A 21,946-nucleotide genomic window follows, 5' to 3' on the forward strand; every position below is an offset into this window, starting at 1 on the left:
CTGACCATAATTCACCCAAAAGAAACATTAGAGAAATCTCTCTGGTATAAAGTAAGTACTTAAATGCTGATTGGTTCACTGATCAATAGGTTACTACAAAACCCGTAATTCAGAAGTAGGAGGATTATTTGACTTTCAAATACCTTAAACAATAAAAATACAGAAAATATAAATACGTATAATTATCAAGAAAATTCAGAGTAATGAAATACATTTTCTCATGTTTAGTAATAATAGCTAGATGGTACTTTAAAGTTTTCTAAGTACATTACAAATATTTAATTTTATATTTATACATGCATATTTATACAAATATTTTATTTTATACTCACAATAACCCTGGGAGGTAGGAGCTATTATTATCCCCATTTTATAGATGGGAAAATTGAGTCAAACAGACAGTAAGTGACTTGCTCAATATTGCATAGTAAGTGTTGGAGGATGGATTTGAATTCAGGTTTTCCTTACTATAGGATCAGTGCTCTCTACCCTCTGTACCACTTTGCTTCCTTATTTCTCTCTCTCTCTCTCTCTCTCTCTCTCTCTCTCTCTCTCTCTCTCTTTCTTTCTTTCTCTCCCTCTGTGTGTGTGTGTGTGTGTGTCCTTTAGAAAGACCAATTGATATAGAAGGTAAAATAAGCACAAAGAGGGATCATGAGTGGACAAGCCCCCAAAGTTCTGAAAGTTTAAGGGGAACTTGCCAAAGCAGAGAAGGCAATGAGAGAAGTGTTGAAGCAATCCTGCATAAGCAAAAATCAGAAGGATGAAAAATGGTCAATTCTAGTAGGAATCTGTTCTGACTAACAGAAAGGAATTGACTTCTATGAGGGAAATGATGGTGGTGCTGGGGAAAAGGGGATGACCACCTAATCTTCAAATTTGTGATAGACATGGAGAGAAAAGCCAAGAATGTCTAACATGTAGCCTACCTTTTGTGATAGAAGACTTAAATAAATTTGAGAGGAAGGATAGTTAGCATCCTGTGGACTCCCATTCTACAGGAACAGTCATCTAGGGAGGGATGGGAAACTTTCAGAATTGAAATGCTAAAGACACAAAGAGAAGTAATTCCGATAAGTAGAGAAAAGGGGAATTGTGAACACACAGGGAACTCTCCAACCAACCTGTATTAAAAAAAAAACAACAAATAAGAAAGATGGAAATAATGACAGGGAACAGAATGAACACAACAGCATGGAACAGTACCACAAGCTTAGTGTTAGGGGTGATAACATTCAGAATGGAACTGGAGCTGGCAAAAAAAAAATGCTAAGAACAACAAAATGGGTTGATTTTTTGAGCTGTATGGAGAAAAATAAAACAAAGCTCAAAGAATAGCCTTGAGCACTTCTCAAGGTAGGTGAAATAATGATAACCAATGACAGAGAAAAGGCCAAGGTGTTAACTCTTACAGCTATTTTCTCTGCCAGGGGAAATTACCTTTAGATTTGAAAGAATAGAATAAAAATGATCAATAAGGAGATTGTAGCCAAGATGATCAAAGGAATAGTTAGAGCACACTTAGTTGCCCTCATGTAGGTCTTATTACTTGGTCCAAATGATTTATATTCTTAAATACTTTGTGATACAGCTAATATGATTGCTGAGTCACTTAGATGATCTTTGAAACATCATGGAGTCTCGGAATGGTATCTGAAACCTCAAGAATGTGAAAATTTAACACAAATTTCATAAAAGGGAAGAGAATGGAATCTACAAATTTTTGAGAATTTGACTGATTCCTGGCAAAATTTTAGCTAAAATTAAAGTGACTATTAGTAGACAAATAGAAAAATATGCAGTTTCTTGAACAGCTCCTATTGGTCTAAACCCATTCCCTATTTTGTTGTGGTCACTAAATTGGTAGGCCATAGTTAATGTGTGAAATTCATTACTTTGATATTTAGTAAAACATTTAATAAAGTCACTCAAATAATTCTTGTAGGGAAAAATGACAATGTTTGATGTCAACTTGGAAAATCTCCATCGTAGTGTTGCAGGTATCTGGATTGGGTCCTGTGCTATTTAATTAACATTTTTTATCAATGGCTTGGTTAAAGGCAGAAATGAAATGTTTATGAAATCTGCAGATGCTATGAAGCTAGAAGGTTTGGGTAATGTCATGGGGGGTAAGACTGTGGATTCAGAAATAGGACAGGCTAGAACACTGGGATGAAACAAACATGTTTCAATTTAATAGTGATGTATATCCAACCTGGGCAGCTAGGCTGCACAAGTGGATAAATGTCAGGCCTGAAGTCAGGAAGACCCATTTTCCTGAGTTCAAATCTGTCCCCAGACATTTACTAGCTGTGTGACCCTGGGCAAGTCACTTTGACTGTTTGCCTAAGTTTCTCATCTGTAAAATGATGTGGAGAAGGAAATGGTAAACCATTCTAATATCTTTACCAAGAAAACCTTAGAAGGGATCATGAAGAGTCAAACACAACTGAAAAACGACTAAACAACAACACTTAGACTTGAGTTCAGAGAATCAATTTCACAAGTGTAGGATGGGAGAGGGTAGGTGGAGGTTGGGTAGACAATAGTTTATTTGAAAAAGACCTGGAGGTTTCAGTGGCTGACAAGCTCAGTATAAGGTAATAGGAAGATAGAAAGTAACAATGTTGATAATACTAGCTAGTATTTTACAGTGCTTAAAGGTATGAAAAGTGCTTTACAAATAATATCTCATTTGAGCCTCACAACAACCCTGGGAAGCAGGTGCTATTCTTATCCCCATGAGGCATACAGAGGTTGACTTTTTCAGGATCACAGAGTTAGTGTTTAATGCTGTATTTGAAGTCAGTTCTTCCTGACTCCATCTACCTGCTGTGTAGCTTAGCTACACATAAGTAAATACAACCTAACATTGCATTAAGAGAGTCATCATTTTCCAGGAATAAGGAGATGATAGTTCTTCTATACTTTTCCCTGGTAGGACCACATCTGGATTTTTGCATTCAGTTTTCATTGTCATATTTTAAAAAGCACATCAATCAACTGTAGGGTGTCCTGGGTGGGGAGGGGGTATATGGTATGTGTTCTCAAGTTCATACCAGGTGAGGACTGGTTGAAAGGAACTGAGAATGTTTGACCTTAAGAGAAGAAGATTTAGAGATGACATGATAGCTATCCTCAAGTATTTACAGGGTTGTCATGGTTAGGAAGGCTTAGACTTATTCTGCTTTGTCCCAAAGGGAAGATCCCAGAGCAATTGGTGGATGTTATATTGAGGCAGATTTAGGAAAGACCAAGTGGGTGAGGCATGTCTATTGCTTATCCTTGTCTATTGTTATCCTTCATGTCAGGAAAAAAAAAACTCATTCTAGTTGGAGTCATCCCAGCATGAAATGGACTGCTTTGAGAAGTTGTGAGTTTCCCCCCATTGGAAAGCTTCAAGAAATGGCTGCCTGACCACTTGTTGCGAATGTGATGGGGTAGAAATGCTTTTGTTGGTTTGTGTGGTTTGAACTTCGTAGCTTTTGATATCTCTTCCAACTATGAGAATCTGTGATTCTGTTTTGCCTCCCACAGTTTCGTAGTTGTGACAAATTCTAGTAAGAGTTCAGTCTGTGACACTAAGTATTGCATGGGGTGTTCAAAAAGGTACCATGTAAGAAGGCATACCAACCTCTTCTTTGGAAGTCTTTACTTGACTTTTCCAGATCCCAATAATTTGATAATTTTAAGATGCTGGTTTTGATTCACCACTTCAATGGAGGAGACCCAACACAGGTCTAGGTTAAGGATGGATTTATTGTGGATGATGAGGTCCTCCACACATTCCTGTTTGAGAAAAATATAGTACTGATTCCATCAAGCCTGAAGACATTGTAGAACTTCTTGGGAGAGATCTGTAATCATTTAACGAAGTTTGACATCAATATCCACACAGGAGAAAGCAAGTGGATGGAGAATGCCTATTGTCCAGTTTTCAACATGCTTATGAATGAGCACCCTATAAAGCTTGTCCAGCAATATGAATATTTAGCACACATAATGCAGATTGTTAATGAGCTTGTCCCAGAGTTGAAAAGGGGGAGCAGTCTGGAACTCCTTTGGGAAATGCCAAGTCACTTGCATTGCCTCTAAGTGGAATTTCCATAACAGCAAAGATTCATCTTTTCAATACAAATATTTACTGATGTTATACAGCAGAAAGATCTGGATCACCACTGCCTTCCAAGAACTAAAGATGAATATTGCACAGAGAACAATGGAAAAGCACACCGTGAGTGGGAGCATGCTCCAACATATAACTTATAAGGAACTCTGAAGAAGAACAGCATAAGTTCATTCTGTCATCCAAGGATTATATGACAGAAAGAACAGATGGGATGTTCCAAAAGTGAAGGATGATAGCTAATGGCCAGAACGCTTCCCCACTATCCTCTAGATAAGGGGAGAATGTAAGGAAGACTTCACTTTGGTGGAGTACTTGTAGCAAACATTTATGAAATGATGGATGAGAGTTGTACAGCATGGGCAGGCCTGGATAGGTCGCCATATTCATCATTGGAGTGAACTCTCAAACTGATGAGATCCCAGGTGCATCTGAGTTGAGGGTACTGGTTATGAATACCTTCCATTGACTGTCAAGTGGAAATTATCAACCATGGGCTCAGGAAAAGGCAATCTTTAGGACAAATTAAAATTTACTCTTTCCTTTTAAATCTGAGGAGCCATGGGCTTCTTTTCCAAGCACAGTGCCTACATAATAGTGAGTCCTGCAGAAGATGATACTTTGCTAGGCATTGTAGATACACAGATAAAAATCAAACAACCCCTTCCTTTAAGTCCTTTACTATCCATAGTAGTAGATAGGATGTTGGATTTGAAGTCAGGAGGAACTGGATTAAAAATCAACACTTGCTGGCTGGCTGATTAGGGGAAAATAAATCAAGCTCTTTGAGTCTGGGATTGCCCATTTGTAAAATGTAGATAAAAATACCTTTAGTACAGACTTTAGGTTGACTTTGAGGTTCAAATATGATAATGCCTATAAGATACTTTGAAAACTTTAAGGTGCCTTGTAAATATCAGATATTAATTACATGTAACTTTAATTCATATGCAAAAGGTGATTCATCTGGTTAGAGCTCAAAAAAAAAAGGCCATTCCATATTCAATCTTTATAAACAGACACTTCTTATTCAATTAGAATCTGGATTCATTTTCTTATAGTAGAGGATAATAAAAGAGTTCCTGAAGCAGGTTGGCTGAGCCAGCTGCCCTTTTCTCACAGGAGGGAGGGACATGAAGATGGATGCAACTGAGATGACCGATGCATATCCATAAGCACCATTCTTGACTTTAAAGGAATTCTGAATAACTTTACCTGACATTCCCAACTGGTATATTCAAGGGTATCTTAGGTTTGTGTACCCTAGACTAGAGCTCATTCTTTCTACTTCTGTATAAAACCACACAACCCCTAATATGGGCAATCCATTTGTAGTTTGTCACCTGGACTAATGTTCAGTCTGCAAATGTGCAGTTTCACCTCCCAAAAACAGAACAAAAAAAAGGATCTAGTATGTCAATGAAACAAGGCTCACTTATCTTGTGGCCTCTTTGTAAGAGTGTGTGTCACTTAGATTGGTTTATCTATTATCACTAAACCCTATGGTCAGCTTAAGGTGAGTGTGCTTATGTTTCTGTTCCTTGAAGTCCCAAATATAACACTGACACATGACTGGATCTCTTAATTATGCCTCTGTTTGCTTCCAAAGTTTTGCTTTTTACAACTGAATGGGAGGAAAAACAAGATATTTCAAGGAATAAATATCTAGGATTGCTTTAGATCCCCCATCAAACTTTAATCATCGTGGCCAAGGAGAGATGAGGGAAAGGAATGGGTGAGCCTCTAAAAGACTTCAGATCTGTGAGTCAAGGGAATGTGTTAGATGTTTCTACCAAATCAAAGACAAAGGATGAGTAAGAAAAGTTATTAAGACTAAAAAAAACTCAGAGATTTTGAAAGTTGTTGAGTTACAGTCAACTGTACTGCTGTTTTCTGTAGTCTAGGAACATTATGAAAACTTCAAATACCATCCTTTATACTGCAAAATATGATATAGTTGCTTGAGCTGTGTGTTGGAACTACAAAGTATGCCAGGCTGTTAAAGACCATGTCTCCAGGAGCTTCCCATTTTCACTTCATGTGTGTATTTTCTCTTCTCCTGTAATTCTTCTGTTTTTATCTCAACCTTTGATAATGCTCTCTTTTTTATTCTTCCTACACTATAATCATTTCTTCATCATAATTCTCTCTTGTTGCTATGTGATGATGCTTTGAATGCCTGTATTTTCCTTTGTTTTATCTTTGTGTAGGCTTTTAACTCTTCCCTTCCTGGAAACTCAGGAAGTGGAAGACTGACTTCTTCCCACCACTTTCTTCTTTGAAATACATACATACAATCTATAATGCATGATTACATCATACATATTAGGTTTGAAATACATAATCCTGTGCTACTCACTTTGGCATTTAGTATTCGGCTTAACCTTGTTCTATCAGCTTATATTTTTCTTTTATTTTTAATATCTTTGTGTTTCTGGCTTTCTTCACCATTCACGTTTTTGTGTTTGGTTTGTTTTTTCTTTCTTTCTATGTTTATTTCACAAGAACAATAACACCTCCCATTTCCATGATGCCTTCTTGTTACCAAAAAAAATTCTTCTCTATAGCCTTGTGATATAATCAATGTAAGCATTATTCTTCATTTTACATATGAAGAAACTGAGACTTGGATAAATAAAGTGACTTGCTTAGGATTCACTTGTTGGGTAAGTGCCAGAGCCAAGATAGGAATGCCTATCTTTTGACCCCAAGATTAATCCTCTCTCCTGTACTACAGGTTGTTTCTGTACAAAATCAGTGGAGATGACAGCATCATGGGATGAAAGATTTGGAGGTAGATTTAAGGATTATACCTAGAAGGGACCTGAGAGGCCATAGAATCCAAACTCCCTCATTTTTCAAATGAGGAAACTGAGACTCAGAGATGTTAAATGAGCTGCCCAATATCATACAAAGTCAGTGGTAAGATTTCAATCCAGGTGTTCTTTCACTCTGAGTCAAGCAAAATCAGTCTGAACCAACTAGCACCCATAAATATCACCTAGCAGATTAGAGTAATAGCATAGAAAGTCAGAGCTATATGGACCCTGGAGATTACCAAACCAAACCCCTTTTACACATGGGCCAACTGAGTCCCAGGGAGCAGAAATGATAAGGTCACATAGTTAGACACTGGTAGTGTAGGACTAGAAGTCAGGTGTCCTGATTCTCAGTCCTTTACATTGCATTTTATACTTGCTATTATTTAAGAAAAAGATCCATTTGATTTCAGTGACAGGAGCATATGAAGTATTGTCTGTACCACTGAATGGGAGATGTTCTGTCTAAGGGCTTACTGATGGGGAAAAGAAGTACACTTTCTATAGTTTCACATTATTGCTCAAATGCTGTCATTTGGGGTTTTTTTCTCGAGGGAGATGAGTTGACAAAAATATACAATGATATTATCGAACTAGACACTTCAGAAGATTCAATGTTTAGAACTGGAAGGGGTCATCTAATCCAAACTAGAGGTCATCAAATCCAAACTCCTCATTTTACATGTGAAAACCTGAGATCCAGAGCAGGGAAGAGATTTGCCCAAGGTCACATAGCTAGTAAATAAAACCCAGAACTTGAACTCTTACCTTGTGACTATAGGTCTTATACAATCATAACTTTAGAGTTTGAATGACATTAAAAGCTATTGAGTCCCTCTTCTGGAGGAAACTGATGTTCAGGGAGGTTAAGTAACTTACCTACAGTCACACAGGTAGGAAGTACCCAAGATGGAATTTGAATACTGTCTTCTTGATCACGAGTCCAGACTGTTGATACTCCACACTAGCTCTACACTGTCCTATGCTGAAATAAATATATTTTAGGTAAACTGGACTATTCCATATTGTCTGAATTTGACCTTCAATCTCCAACCTCCAGGCACTTCCATAAAATTATTCTTCATGCCTGGAATGTACTTTCTTTTCATTTCTACATCAAGAATCTTTATTTGCCTTTATGGTCCAGCTCTGGTGCTAACTCTGCTGTGAAACCTTTCCTTGACTTCCCCATTTATTAAAGTTGTCTCTCTCTTCACTTATTTACTATGCACAAGGTGTATTGATGTCCCCTTCTTGCCCCTTCTCCCTCCAACTCCCTGCCAAGTAGAATGAGCCCAAGGTCATAGAAGTAGTTAATGAAAAAGCCAGGATTTGAATACAGGATATCTGACTCCAAAGCCAATCCCTTGGATACAGTAATATAATTAAATTAGTTATTCATTTGCTTGTGATGAGATAAATTAGAGATGGGAAGCTGCTAGCCATAAGATTCACTTTATTTTGCCAGGGAGCCAGAACCAGGAGGAAACATCCTCGTTTTTTGTTATGAATAGCAAAAGTACTTAAAATAAGAGCAATTTAATAATTAATAATTAAGTTAAATGCAGTCTCCCCTTGCCTACTAGCTGACTCAAGACCAGATCATGCATCATAGCCCATCCAGCCATCCACCCCTGACATTTTGTCTGCTACAAGTTGGGCCTCTGAACCATTTCTCCCTGCCCAGAACAGTACCATCCAGACTAGACAACTACATCTGGCCATGGCTCCAGATCAGACCATGACTTCTGGGCAAAACAATAAAATTAACTATGTTTCTAAAAAAAGAGATGTAAATCAACTGCCATATGGCTCAACTCAACATCCTAGATACTCCTCAGACCAAAATTCCCTTCTCTGGCTACCACTCCCCTAGATGGGTTGTCTTTTCCTAACAGGATATAAGCTTCTTAAGGTCAAGGAACATCTTATTTTTGTATTTTCATACTTGGGGTGTAGTACAGTGCCCGGAACATAGTAAACATTCGATAAATGTTTTTCCATTCATCCATCCATGCGTTAATTTATTCAGGAGACTTTTGTTTTTTTATATCACAGTCATTTCTAAATAAACCCCTGACCACTAGGTGGTCAATAGATAGAACTAGCAAACAGAATACTGAACTTGGAGTCAGAAAGATTTAAGTTCAAATCCTAGCTCAGACACATACCAGCTATGTGACCCCTAGCAAGCACATTAACTTCTCTCCACTTCAGTTTGCTCCTAGGTAAAATCAAAGGCCAGACTCAAAGGCATCTTAAGTCCCTTCTAGCTCTAAATCTGATGCTGTAGTGCCTCTCCATTTTTCCTCCAACCTTTCCTTGTAACAAAGGGAAAAAAATATTAAGCAAAACCACCAACACATTGACCCCAATACTACATTATGCAGGCAATATTCCACCCTCCAGGCATCCCTCTCTAATTAAAAGGCTCGGGTACATTACTTCATTCTTCTTCAAGGTCATTATCATCTTCAGAGGATAACTATTTAGATTGATAGTGGTAATGTCTGCAAAAGCTACGACTTGGGCTGGTTAATCCATGAAAGTTTTTGTATGTCAGATTGCCATGGAATGTCATTCTCTCTTTCCTAGCATCCTCTCCTCTCTTCTATATCATTATGTGTTTCTCTGCATCTTTGCAATCTTTTATTTCCTGTCCCTCTCTGCCCTTGTCTTCTATCTTTCTCCCTGAACGCTAAGATAGAACCAAAGTGTACTTATTATTTGGGATTTTATTTGTTGAAAGAAACTCAACATGGCTTCATGAATAGAATGCTGGACTTGGAATCACCCAAGGGACTGGATTCGAACGTTGCCTTTAATGTATATTTGGCCAGATGATTCCAGGCCTGTCTCTTAACCTTGTAAAACTTCAGGAAACTCTCTAAGCCTATAAATTAAAGATTGAGATTGGCCAGGGACAAACACAATGGCTGGTACTTTTATAATCAAATAGATATCTCTGTTCTTAAAGAAGAAAATCTGTATTATGACAATTTCTATTTCTCTTGAAAAATCATGAATTGTATTTTTTGAATAAGCATATTTACTATTCTTTTTTTTAAATAGAAACTAAATATATATTCTAGTATATTTTAAACAGCTTATATATACATATATATTTTATTACAACCATCATATTAAAAATTTCTAAACTTTTGATGTCCCTAATTTGCATGCCTGAGCATATAGCCCCTTGAAAATTTCATACAATTCAGTTACACCCAAAGTCTCCAAAACTGACATTTCAATCAGTATATGGAGGGTTGTACTAATGATACTGAGACACAAGACCATACTACCGTAGATTTAACATTGGAAGGGACCTTAGAGGTCACATAGTCCAACCCTTTCATATTTTATAGATGATAAAATTAACACCTGTAAGGTTGAAATGACTTGCCCAAGATCACACTATCACAGGAAATCACAGAGGCTAAATTTGAAATCATTTCCTGTGATTCTAATATTAGTTGTTTTTTGTTTTTTGTTTTTTGTTTTTTTTTAGTTTTCAACATTTACTTCTACAAGATTTTGAGTTCCAAATTTTCACCCCATCTCGCCCCTCCCCCCACCCCAGGATGGCATGCATTCTGAATACCCCTTCCCCTAGTGTGCCTTCCCTTCTATCTCCCCCACTTCTCTTATCCCCTCCCCCTTCTATTTTCCTGTAGGGCAGGATAGATTTCTGTACCCCATTTCCTGTATTTCTTATTTCCCAGTTGCATGTGAAAACATTTTTTTAAACATGTGTTTTTAAAACTTTGGGTTCCAAATTTTCTCCCTTCCTCCTTCCCCACCCACCCTCATTGAAAAGGCAAGCAACTCATTCTAGGTTATACATGTGCAGTTATGTAAAACACTTCCATAGTAGACATGCTGTGAAAAACTAACTCTATTTCCCTTAATCCTATCCCACCCCCATTTATTCTATTCTTTCTTTTGACCCTGTCCCTCCTCAGAAGTATTTGTCTCTGATTATCCCCTTTCCCAATCTACTCTCCACTCTATCATCCCCCTACTCTCTTGTCCCCTTCCCCCTATTTTCCTATAGAGCGAGACAGATTTCCATACCCAATTTGGTGTGTATGTTTTTCCTTCCTTAAGTCAAGTCCTATGAGAATAAGATTCGCTCATTCCCTGTCACCTTCCCCCATTTCCCCTGCACTGTAGGAGCCTTTTCTGTTTTTTTGTGAGATAATTTATCCCATTCTACCTCTCCCTTTCTCCTTCTCCTAGTATAATCTTCTCTCACCCCTTAATTTTATTCTCTACATATGACCCCTTCATCTTCAACTCACCCTGTGAGTTGAACGCCCTCTATCAATCTATCTATCTGTCTATCTATCTATCTATCTATCTATCTATCTATCTATCTATCTACATAGATATAATTTTTTCCCTCCAACTACCCTAATACTGACAAAGGTCTCATGAGTTACAAATATCATCTTACCATGCAAGAATGTAAACAGTTCAACCTTAATAAGTCTCTTATGATTTCTCTTTCCTGTTTACTTCTTCATGTTCCACTCAAGTCTTGTATTTGAAAGTCAAATTTTCTATTCAGCTCTAGTCTTTTCATCAAAAATGCTTGAAAGTCCTCTATTTCACTGAATGACCATTTTTTTTTCTCCTGCAGGATTATACTCAGTTTTTCTGGGAAGGTGATTCTTGGTTGTAATCCTATCTCCTTTGCCCTCCAGAATATTATATTCCACGCCCCGTGATCCCTTAATGAAGAAGCAGCTAAATCTTGTGTTGTCCTGATTGTGTTTCCACAATACTTGAATTGTTTCTTTCTGGCTGCTTGTAATATTTTCTCCTTGACCTAAGAACTCTGGAATTTGGCTACAATGTTCCTAGGAGTTTTCCTTTGGGGATCTCTTTCAGGCAGTGATCGGTGGATTCCTTCAATTTCTATTTTGCCCTCTGGTTCTAAAATATCAGGGCAGTTTTCCTTGACCATTTCTTGAAAGATGATATCTAGGCTCTTTTTTTGATCATGGCATTCAGATAGTCCAATAATTTTTAAATTCTCTCTCCTGGATCTATTTTCCAGGTCAGTTGTTTTTCCAATGAGATATTTCGCATTGTTTTCTAATTTTTCATTCTTTTGAATTTGTTTTAGTGTCTTGATTTCTCATAAAGTCACTAGCTTCTAATTGTTCTATTCTAATTTTTAAGGAAGTATTTTCTTCAGTAATCTTTTGGACTTCCTTTTCCATTTGGCCAATTTTGCTTTTTAGGGCATTCTTCTCCTCATTGGCTTTTTGGACCTCTTTTGCAATTTGGGTTAGGCTATTTTTAAGGCTATTCTTCAGTGTCTTTTTGGATCTCCTTTAGCAAGCTATTGACTTGTTTTTCATGATTTCCTTGCATCACTCTCATTTCTCTTCCCAGTTTTTCCTCTACTTCTCTTACTTGCTTCTCAAAATCCCTTTTAAGCTCTTCCGAGGCCTGGGACTTCATATTTTTCTTGGAGGCTTTGGATGTTGGAGCTTTGACTTTGTTGTCTCCTTCTGGTTGTATGTTTTGATCTTCTTTGTCACCAAAGTAAGATAATATAGTCTGACTCTTTTTGCACTGCTTACTCATGATCCTGGCCAGTTGCTTGAGTTTTAAACTCTTTGTTACGGTAAGAGTCTGCTTCCAATGTGAAGAATGTACTGTCCCACGCTTTGGGGGTTTGTACAGCTGTTTCCAGAGATATTTCTAGGGACCTATAAATTTTCAGTCCTTCCAGGGTGCTATGATAAGGGGCAAGGTGTTTCCTCTCCACAGTCACAACAAGCTCCACCACATTTGCACTCCTCCTTGCCCTATGACCACCCCTCAGAACTGTGACCCAGATCCAAGCACAGGCAAAGCAAGAGATTCCTGCCTCAGCACTGGCAAAGAGATCCCTTCTGATCAGCCACTCGATTCCCCCTCAGTCTGTGGGCCGGAAGCTCAGGAAGCAGTCGCTGCCCCAGAGACCATGCCCGGAACTTGCGACTGAGACCTAGCTTCTCTTTCACCGCAGACACAGACTTTTCCCACTGACCTTCTAAGTTGTCTTTGGCATTCATGGGTTGAGAAGTCTGGAAACCGGTACAGCTACCCATGATTCAGTCCTCTGAGGCCTGCTCCAGGTTCACTGTGGCCTACGCGCCCACGCCGAACTGAGCTTCTCTCCCCGCCCAGGGTGATATACCTTGCTGATCAACCATCCAGGTTGTCTTGGGCTGAAAATTTGTTTCATTCTGTCTTTTTGTGGGTTCTGCTGCTTTAGAATTTGTTTAGAGCCATTTTTTTTTACAGGTATTTGGAGGAGATTGGAGGAGAGCTCAAGCAAGTCACTGCTTTCGCTCCGCCATCTTGGCTCTGCACCCCTTTTGTTTTTTTTTTGTTCCCCCCCCTTTTGATCGCTGCAGCCTGGTTTCAGACGAATTAGTTCTATCACATTATATGTTACACTGAATTGTATTTTTTTTAAATTTTTTGACTCTTGGGTACAATACAAATACCCTTTTGCCCTCTCCTCCCTAACACATTCACACTCTTTGATCAATAAAAGAAGCTTATGATGATAATAATGATCACAGCTCACATTGTGGTGTGTTTTATGATTTACAAAATACTTTACACATATTATTTTATTTGGTCCTCCTAACAATCTTGTGAGGTAGGTGCTATTGATATCCATAGTTTACTATTTTACAGAGGAACCTAGAACAGAGAGGTTAAATGATTTGCTCACAGTTGCACAATTAGTGTCTGAGGTATGATTTGAACCCAGGTCTTCCTTACTTCTCATTTAGCCATTTTTCCTCTATACCAAGTTTTCTGTCTATTAGTAGAAGAAAATTCCCCATTTCTAGAGGGACTCCAATCCAGGTTTGAGTGGATTATTTTAGATAAAGCTCCCACAGACCCTTCAAATTCTACAATTCAATGTGATCTTCTAATAAATTCCAGATATTTCTCTTGTGAACTTTTTGATTTGGATCAATACATGGCATCATGAAAATCACATTGGATTTGGAACCAAGAACACTGGGTTTGAATTCTTTCTCTACCTTTTTATTATTATAGGTGTAACTTTGTTTTGTTTTGTTTTGTTTTGGTGAGGCAATTGGGGTTAAGTGACTTGCCCAGGGTCACATAGCTAGTAAGTGTCAAGTGTTTGGTCTGAGGCGGATTTGAACTCAGGTCCTCCTGACTTCAGGGCCAGTGCTCTATCCACTGCGCCACCTAGCTGCCCCTAGGTATAACTTCAGACACACTGCTTCACCCTTCTGTTTCTCAGTTTCTTCATCAGTAAAATGAAGAGTTTGAGTCGATGGACCTCTAAGGTGTTATCTGGCTTTAAATCTATGATATGAAATCTGACACCTCTCCTTCCCACAGTTAAACTCATTACATTTGTGAAAAATGAACCCTGAGCACCTTAATCACTGCTTTATTACCTCATGTAGAGCACAAAGTCTTGTAAATTTATGGACACAAATGAATACTTCCACAATAGGTGGTTCCATCTGTGTTGCATAAAGAATCCCCCCAGACCTTTGCAGAATTCAGCAGGTTTGCAAGAAAGTCCCCTTCAGACATATTTCAAGTTTACTAAGTAGCTTTAAATTCTGCACCTATACTAGGAAGCTAAGTGAATGATAGAACAGGACAAGAAAATGGTTCCCTGTGAGCCAGCACCATCCAAAGCCAATATATTGGTAAGGTAGAGTTTCAGGAATAGTCTAGACATACATAGGTAATGGAAATATAATAGATGGAATGGATCTCGAAAGCAGAAAGTGAAAGTCACCTCTTAGGGTAGTGGCAGTGGAAGAGCAAGGAGAGGAAAACTGGGTTCTTAGATCCCCCAAAACTCAGGAATGATTTAGTGGGATGTGTCTAATATTCTGAGAGGCAAGCTGGCATTGTAGATAAAAGCTTAGCCATGGAATCGTGGGGCCCTTTCCTCAAATCCTGTCTCTGGCTTATACTTATTTCATTATGATGGAAGAGTCATTGAATCTCTCAGTAACCCTTAGTGTTTCTGAGTGACAGACAAGTTGCTGATCTATATGAGCAGAGGGAAATTAAACTCTGGGACTTTTGATGCTAATTAAAATAGTTTTGGATGATAATAATGCATAGAGAAAGAAGGAGGAAAGAAAAGAAGGAGCCAGACTCATTGATTAATGTAGATTATGCAATGAAATTTAGTTATTTACTAGGTACTTAGACACAATTATGGACTTCAATCCAAGATGGCTATCTGCATAGGAAGTGGAGTGCTCACCTTCCACACACAACTCTGGTAAAAACCTAACTTTCACATCAGACCTAGCAATGATCCAGAAATCACTGGAAAACTAATAAGTGATGTCTTCCATCTCAGCACTGCACAAGAAGTCAGCTAGGAACCTGAGGGTGATGGGGAAGGGGGACTACTAAAAATCCAGTCCCAATGCAAGGGACCTTTCCAATATGACCCAGAGACGTATGTGACCTTTAAGGCTCTGTGTCTGTAGGCAGAAAGAGTAGAGAAAGATCCAGTGTTAAGAAGTAGAGAAAGACCACTCCAAGAAAGACCCAGTGTTGTCATAAAGCCCCAAAGTGAAGACTTAAGAAGCCTTGGTGGTAGCATAACCAGTCAGTGACCAGGATACCAGAGTCCTAAGAACTCTGAAGTCCTTAATACTCTGTCTGAAGATGCCAGAAAAGGGGCCTAAAGATCTTTAAAGGTCAAAGATTCAAGAAGGCCTAAACCTAGAAGTTGGAGTTTAGTTCAGAATCCCAGATGACAAGATACCAATCGGGTCAGACTACTCCACCCAAAGGTATAACATAGGTTGTTGACTGGACCTAGAACAAAGTCCTAATTTAGGGACTAAAGTTGGGAAGAATAAGTAAATTTTTAAAAGTTTAAAAATTATTGTAGAGCTAAAGACTCCCTAAAAGAAGGAACAACATCATAATCTAAATACTTAAAAAATGTACTTTCCACCTGGATTAAAATGCATGAATACCTTGAAGCAGAAGGAAAAAACTAGCTAAATTAAAGTTTGGGAGAAATGACTTAGAAGAATAAATAGTATAGAAGGGAAAGTGGTGAAACTTAAGAAATCGACTCTTTGAAATCTACAACAAACTAAACAGAAGCAATGACTTCTTGACAGAGCAATGCATAGTAAAATAAAATTGAAGATGTTAAATATAGAGAACATGTAAAGGTTTGATACTTTAAGATCACTGGGCTCCCTTGAAAATATGATAAAGAGCCTGGATGCTAAATTTCACCAAATCATAAATCAAAACTGCTTAGATCTATTCCAATCAGAAGACAAAATAAAGGTAGAAAGAATCCACTGGTCACTTCCTGAAAGAAACCCCCAAAGGAGAAGTCCCAGGAATACCATAGCCAAAATTCAAAGTTTCCCCGTCAAAACAAAAATGAAATAATGCAAGCATCCAGAAAGAGAGATGCAGAATGAAGTGGAGATTCTGAATTTCATAGAGTCCTCTTTTTGTGTTCTGCTATTTGTGGAATAGCTCCTTTCCTTTTGGTTTTTAAGTTCAGAATTTTAAAACATGCACACACACACACACACACACACATCCAGTTGGCTAGAATTATACACTAGAAATTCACAATGCATTTTATAAACGAATAGTCAACAAATCCCCATACTATGCACAGAGACCCCACAATGTCTTTGAGAATCCAGCAGATAAACTGACCTGGAACTGGAGCATAATTATAATCAGAACTGTTGCCAAAAACCATAAAAAATTCAGAACAATTTATTTTGCTGATGTTGCTATATCTAATGCTTTTCATCCCAAAGCCTTCGAAATACAGAGATCTTGCCAAAAAATTGAACGAGAACATGTGGGAGCAAGATGAGGTACTTATCAATCATGTGGTGCTGTCTGCTTCCAGATTTGTCTGAAAGGTGTTTGTGGTGAGCCTTCAGAAGATAAGTTCATGTCCCAATACTTTCATTCAACAATGAAAATCAACTAGTTCATTTATCCATGCATGCAACAGTCTGAAGTATATTCAATCAATAGTAATAGGAGGAGGAGGAGGAGGAAGGAAGGATAAGGAGGAGAAGAAGAAGAAAACCACCACCGCCACCACCACCACTCCCAACCCCAATGATACCACCAACCACAAAAACATGACAATACCAATAGCACTTATGTACTGCCTATGTGGTTACTATGTGCCAGGTACTTTGCTCAGTGGGGTTTTTTTTAAATTAAATCGTGTGAGCCTTACAACAATCATGGAGTTAGGTACTATCATTATCATCCCCATTTTACAGTTGAGCACACTAAGGAAAACAAAAATTAAATAACTTGCCCTTGATCATACAGCTAGTAAATGTCTGAGGCCAGATCTAAACCCAGGTCTTACTCACTCCAGGTCTAGCATGCTATCTACTGCACCACTACTTGCCAAAATATAATAATAATTACTACTACTACTGCTACTACTACTCCTACCACCACCACCACCACCACCACAATAATAACCAAACAAAATATAAGACAGAGTTTTGAGTGGAGGCAATGTTTCAATACTCAGCCCACAATGACCCAAATTGGTCAGGGAGAAAGAAGATGGGACAAGGTTAGTAGAGAAGCTGTAACAGATTAGATTGCCTAGTTTCCATCTCTTTATAAATACAGCTTTATCTGATGTATTGCAAGTTATACTGCACCAGCTCCCCCCTACCAATTATAATTAATTATTTTAAATAAGAGTGAGGGCAAAGAAGCTCTAAGTCATTCAGTTCATTTTAGGCAGACTGCTCCTGCCAAGTACTTTATCAAGAATATTCTAAAACAATTCAAATACGTCTGTCCCTCTATATCACAGTATCTCTCATCACAGGGCAGTTAGGTGGTGCAGTGGTTAGAGTGTTGGGCCTGGAGTCAGGAAGACTTGAGTTCAAAGCTGTCCTCAGACGCTTCCTAGTTGTGTGACCCTGGGCAAGTCACTTAGCCCTGTTTGCCTCAGTTTCCTCATCTACAATATGAGCTGGAGGAGGAAACGTCAAGTATCTTTGCCAAGAAAACCCCAAATGGGGTCACAAAGAGTCAGACGAGCTTAAACATGACCAAAAAACAACAACCACAACCTCTCACCATAAAATCATGATGTGCCATTTCCCCCTTGCTCTCTTCATGCTCCTTAACTTCAATCAAGCAGTCACTCAACAAGCAGTTGTTAATTTAACCACTATGTGCCAGGCACTCTGTTAGGTTCCGGGGCTACAAAGACAAAAAAAAAAAAAAAAGCAAGTCCTTGTCCTCAAAGAGATTACCTTCTATTAGATAAGATAAGTATGTATATAAGTATATACTGGATAAATACAATAATTTTGTTTGTTTTGTTTTTGAGGATGGAGAAATCAGGAAATACTTCCCGGAGAAAGTAATATTTCAGTTTAGTCTTTTCAGGACTCCGGACATCATATCCCTTGGGCTACTCATGATTAGCCATGATCCTCCCTCAGGAAATTGGGTTTGTTTTGCCCTGTTCCTGTTGTAGCAGGCTTTGCCTGAAGTTGGTAAGCGGTTATGATTCTTGAATAACAACTCAGATGCCAGCTCATCTTAAAGCTTTCACAGGAAAGGTTCAATCCAGCATAGAAAAGCAGGCACAGACAAATTGCTAAACAGGCTAGTACAATGATGGCATACATCTCTGAAATGAGCATCTTGGAAATCAATGAGAATTGAAATTGAAAAAGGAAGAATTGTACTTGCCAAGATGCAGGCTTTCAATAGGATATACAAGCAGGGCTCTGTTGAGGCTTCTTTGATTCTGGGAGTGATTTTCACTTAGGAAACACCAACTCCTGCATGACCTTTTGAACGATTCTCTTAAAAAACTGTGTCTTGTTATACAAGGATTGGACTTTCATCCCTAATCTTAAATGTACTTACACATAATTTCATTGTTAATGTAAAGGGGAAAGACTTCTTTTAGTAAGGCAAGCAAAGATTAAGCACTTAATATGTGTGAAGCTCTTTGTAAGTAGAGCAGAAAGGTAAATAAAATCTTTGCGTGTTTATATATCAATATTTCAACATTAAAATTTCAACTCATCACTGGTCTAGTAAAGTTAGGTATATACAAAAAGAAAGGAGTCATTGTTGTGAAAATGCCACGGGTATAACTGACGAAGTTCTTTAAGTAGGCCGAGGGGCCTGGGACTTCTATCCAGGTCACTGAAATTTAATGAGAACAACAACTTTAATTTTAATGGATGCCATCTTTCTGTAGCACCACTGTACAGTTTCTGTTATAGTATTATAGTGTGTGTATAATACACTTACAAAAAATCTGTTATCAAATAACTTTTATCATCCACGATGAAAAAAAATAACATAAGAAGTAGATACATTCTCAAGATCAGGTGGGGAATTAGTTACTATAGTACTGTAGTATGTATGTATGTTTCTCTGTGTTTGTGTATGTGTGTACATAGCTTCTGTAGCTCTATAGTGCTACACTATAGCACTAACACTATATGTGTGTTTGTATGTATGACATATATATGCGTATGTATGTATATTTATATGCGGGCAGCTGATAACACAGTGGAATCAAGAAGAGTCATCTTCATGAGTTCGAATTCAGCCTCAGACACTTACTAGCTGTGTGACCCTGGCCAAGTCACTTAACCCTGGTTGCCTCAATTCCTCTTCTGTAAAATGAGTTGGAGAAGGAAATGGCAAATCACTCCAGTATCTTTGCCAAGAAAACCCCAAATGGGATCATGAAGAATTGGACATGATTGAAACAATTCAACAACAAAATTATGTGTGTATATATGTATGTGTATATGTATACATGTATATATAATTAGTTACTATAGTACTATCATGTATATATACACATGTACACATGCATATACATGTATACAGTTAGCTACTATAGCATGTATATATGCACACGTATAAGTGTATACGTGTATATGTGTGTATATACAGTTACTGGAGTACTATAGCGTGTGTATATATACACGTGTGCATATACATATATAGACACAAACATACGGAGATACGTGTGTTTGTATATATATATGTATACACACAATAATATTATAGTAGCTAACTTCCTGATCATTAGAATGCATCTACTTCTTATATGATTTTCTCATCATGGATGACAAAGAATGATTTGACAACAGATTTTTGCTGCTTGCTCCAAAATCTCAAATTGCTAGCTATGTCTCTGCCTGAGGCAATAGTAAGGTTGAAAAACAGCTTAAATAAAGATACAGAGGCGGTAGCTACCAGAACAGATAGTAAACCCAGTTAGTTTCAATACAAAACATTAGAAGGGGAGTAGTGTGAAATAAGGCTGGACAGGTAGATGGGAGCTTCTCAAGCAACCATACTGCAGGTTCACATTAAAGTGGCCACTGTTTCATTGATGATGCCCTATGATGCTGGAAGATCATATAGTCTGGCTATGCTGATTAAATCCAGAAGAATAGTTGTATTTGCTTATGTTACACAGCTTCCAAAACCTCTCTGTGAGGTAAATACTACAGATTCTTTGACCCCCCCCCTTTAGAGATGAAGAAACTGGAGTACAGAGAGGCTGAGTCATTTGCCCAGGGTCACTCAGCTGTTGTAATGGTTGCGGTTTGAACACAGATATTCCTTATGCAGAGCCTGGCACTCTCTTACACCCTACTGCTTGAATTCTAGAAGTACTGTCTCCCTCTTAGCTCTATATCAACAAGATATTATGCCAGGGGGCATTCTTTTATTAAGAGGCAGAGAATCTAATGTTATAGCTCTATAATCACCACTACTTTATATGTGGGCTAGTAATGGAAACCTGGTTTTACTGATGGCAGCTAGGATCTCCAGGAAGGAAGCCAATGGAAGGATATCACTAGACTGGGCAGAATGCTAGCATTGCACTCCCCCACTCTGGATTCAAATGCCATCTCAGTCATTTATCAAGTTTGTGATTATGAAGAAGGCCTTAACACCTTCTATGATCTATTTCCCAACTCTCATTTGAATGGGGAAGTTGAGTCCTCAGAGGGTGCTTTTCTACTTCTTTCTTCAAGTTCAAAAGTATAACCTGAAAGGGTTGGAGTTTCTAGTACTTGCACTTGTAAGCCCCCACTGGTATACTTCCTATTGATTAATGAATAGACTTCACTAGCTTTTACAAAGGGTATTTTCTAACATGATATAGTAAAGATAGTTGGTACAAAAGAACCCTCCCCCAAAAAAGCAAGGAGGAAAAATACAGCTATTCAGAAATACTAACCAATACATAACTTGTCTGATAGAATATATAATGTTCCATACCCATAGTTCCCCACCTCTCCCAAGGAAGGAGGGAAAATACATTTTCCCAATTCTTTGGAAGCTAGCTAGGTCGTTATCATTACACAGCACTCAATTTTGTTTTTGTTTTTGTGGTTTTTCTGGGGAAAGATATTTTGAAGTAATGAGATGTTAATGTTTCTATCAACCAGTTGGTTTCAGCAGTAAAATAATTTAACTACAGAAGTATATGTTTACTTGTAACCAAATCAAGATCATATCTGTAAACATCAGGGGGTACAGAAGCCTAGATGGTGATAATAATAAACAATTATAGAAAACTTTGAGGTTTGTAAAATACTTTCCTCCAAAATCATTCTGTGAGATAGCTAGAGCTAAAATGATTATTCCCACTTCAGAAATGAGGGGGAAAAGACCTTAATATTTTTGTTGGAATGGGTGGCTTGCTGGGTAGGGGGAGGAGATATATTTGAAAATGATTGTGATGTAAAACCAAATTATATTAATGAAAAATTTTAAAAAGTAAAATCCTTTCCTTGTAACAGGAAAGCAGGTTCTGATTAAAAGAAGCTCTTCTTCCCTTCTTTCCCTTTCCCCTCTCTCCTTTATCCCTTCTTTCTTTCTTCTTTCTTTCTTTCTTTCTTTCTTTCTTTCTTTCTTTCTTTCTTTCTTTCTTTCT

The sequence above is a fragment of the Vombatus ursinus genome, unplaced genomic scaffold (genome assembly GCF_900497805.2).
Source record: "Vombatus ursinus unplaced genomic scaffold, bare-nosed wombat genome assembly UNPS02014773.1, whole genome shotgun sequence".
In the NCBI taxonomy this organism is placed as follows: Eukaryota; Metazoa; Chordata; class Mammalia; order Diprotodontia; family Vombatidae; genus Vombatus; species Vombatus ursinus.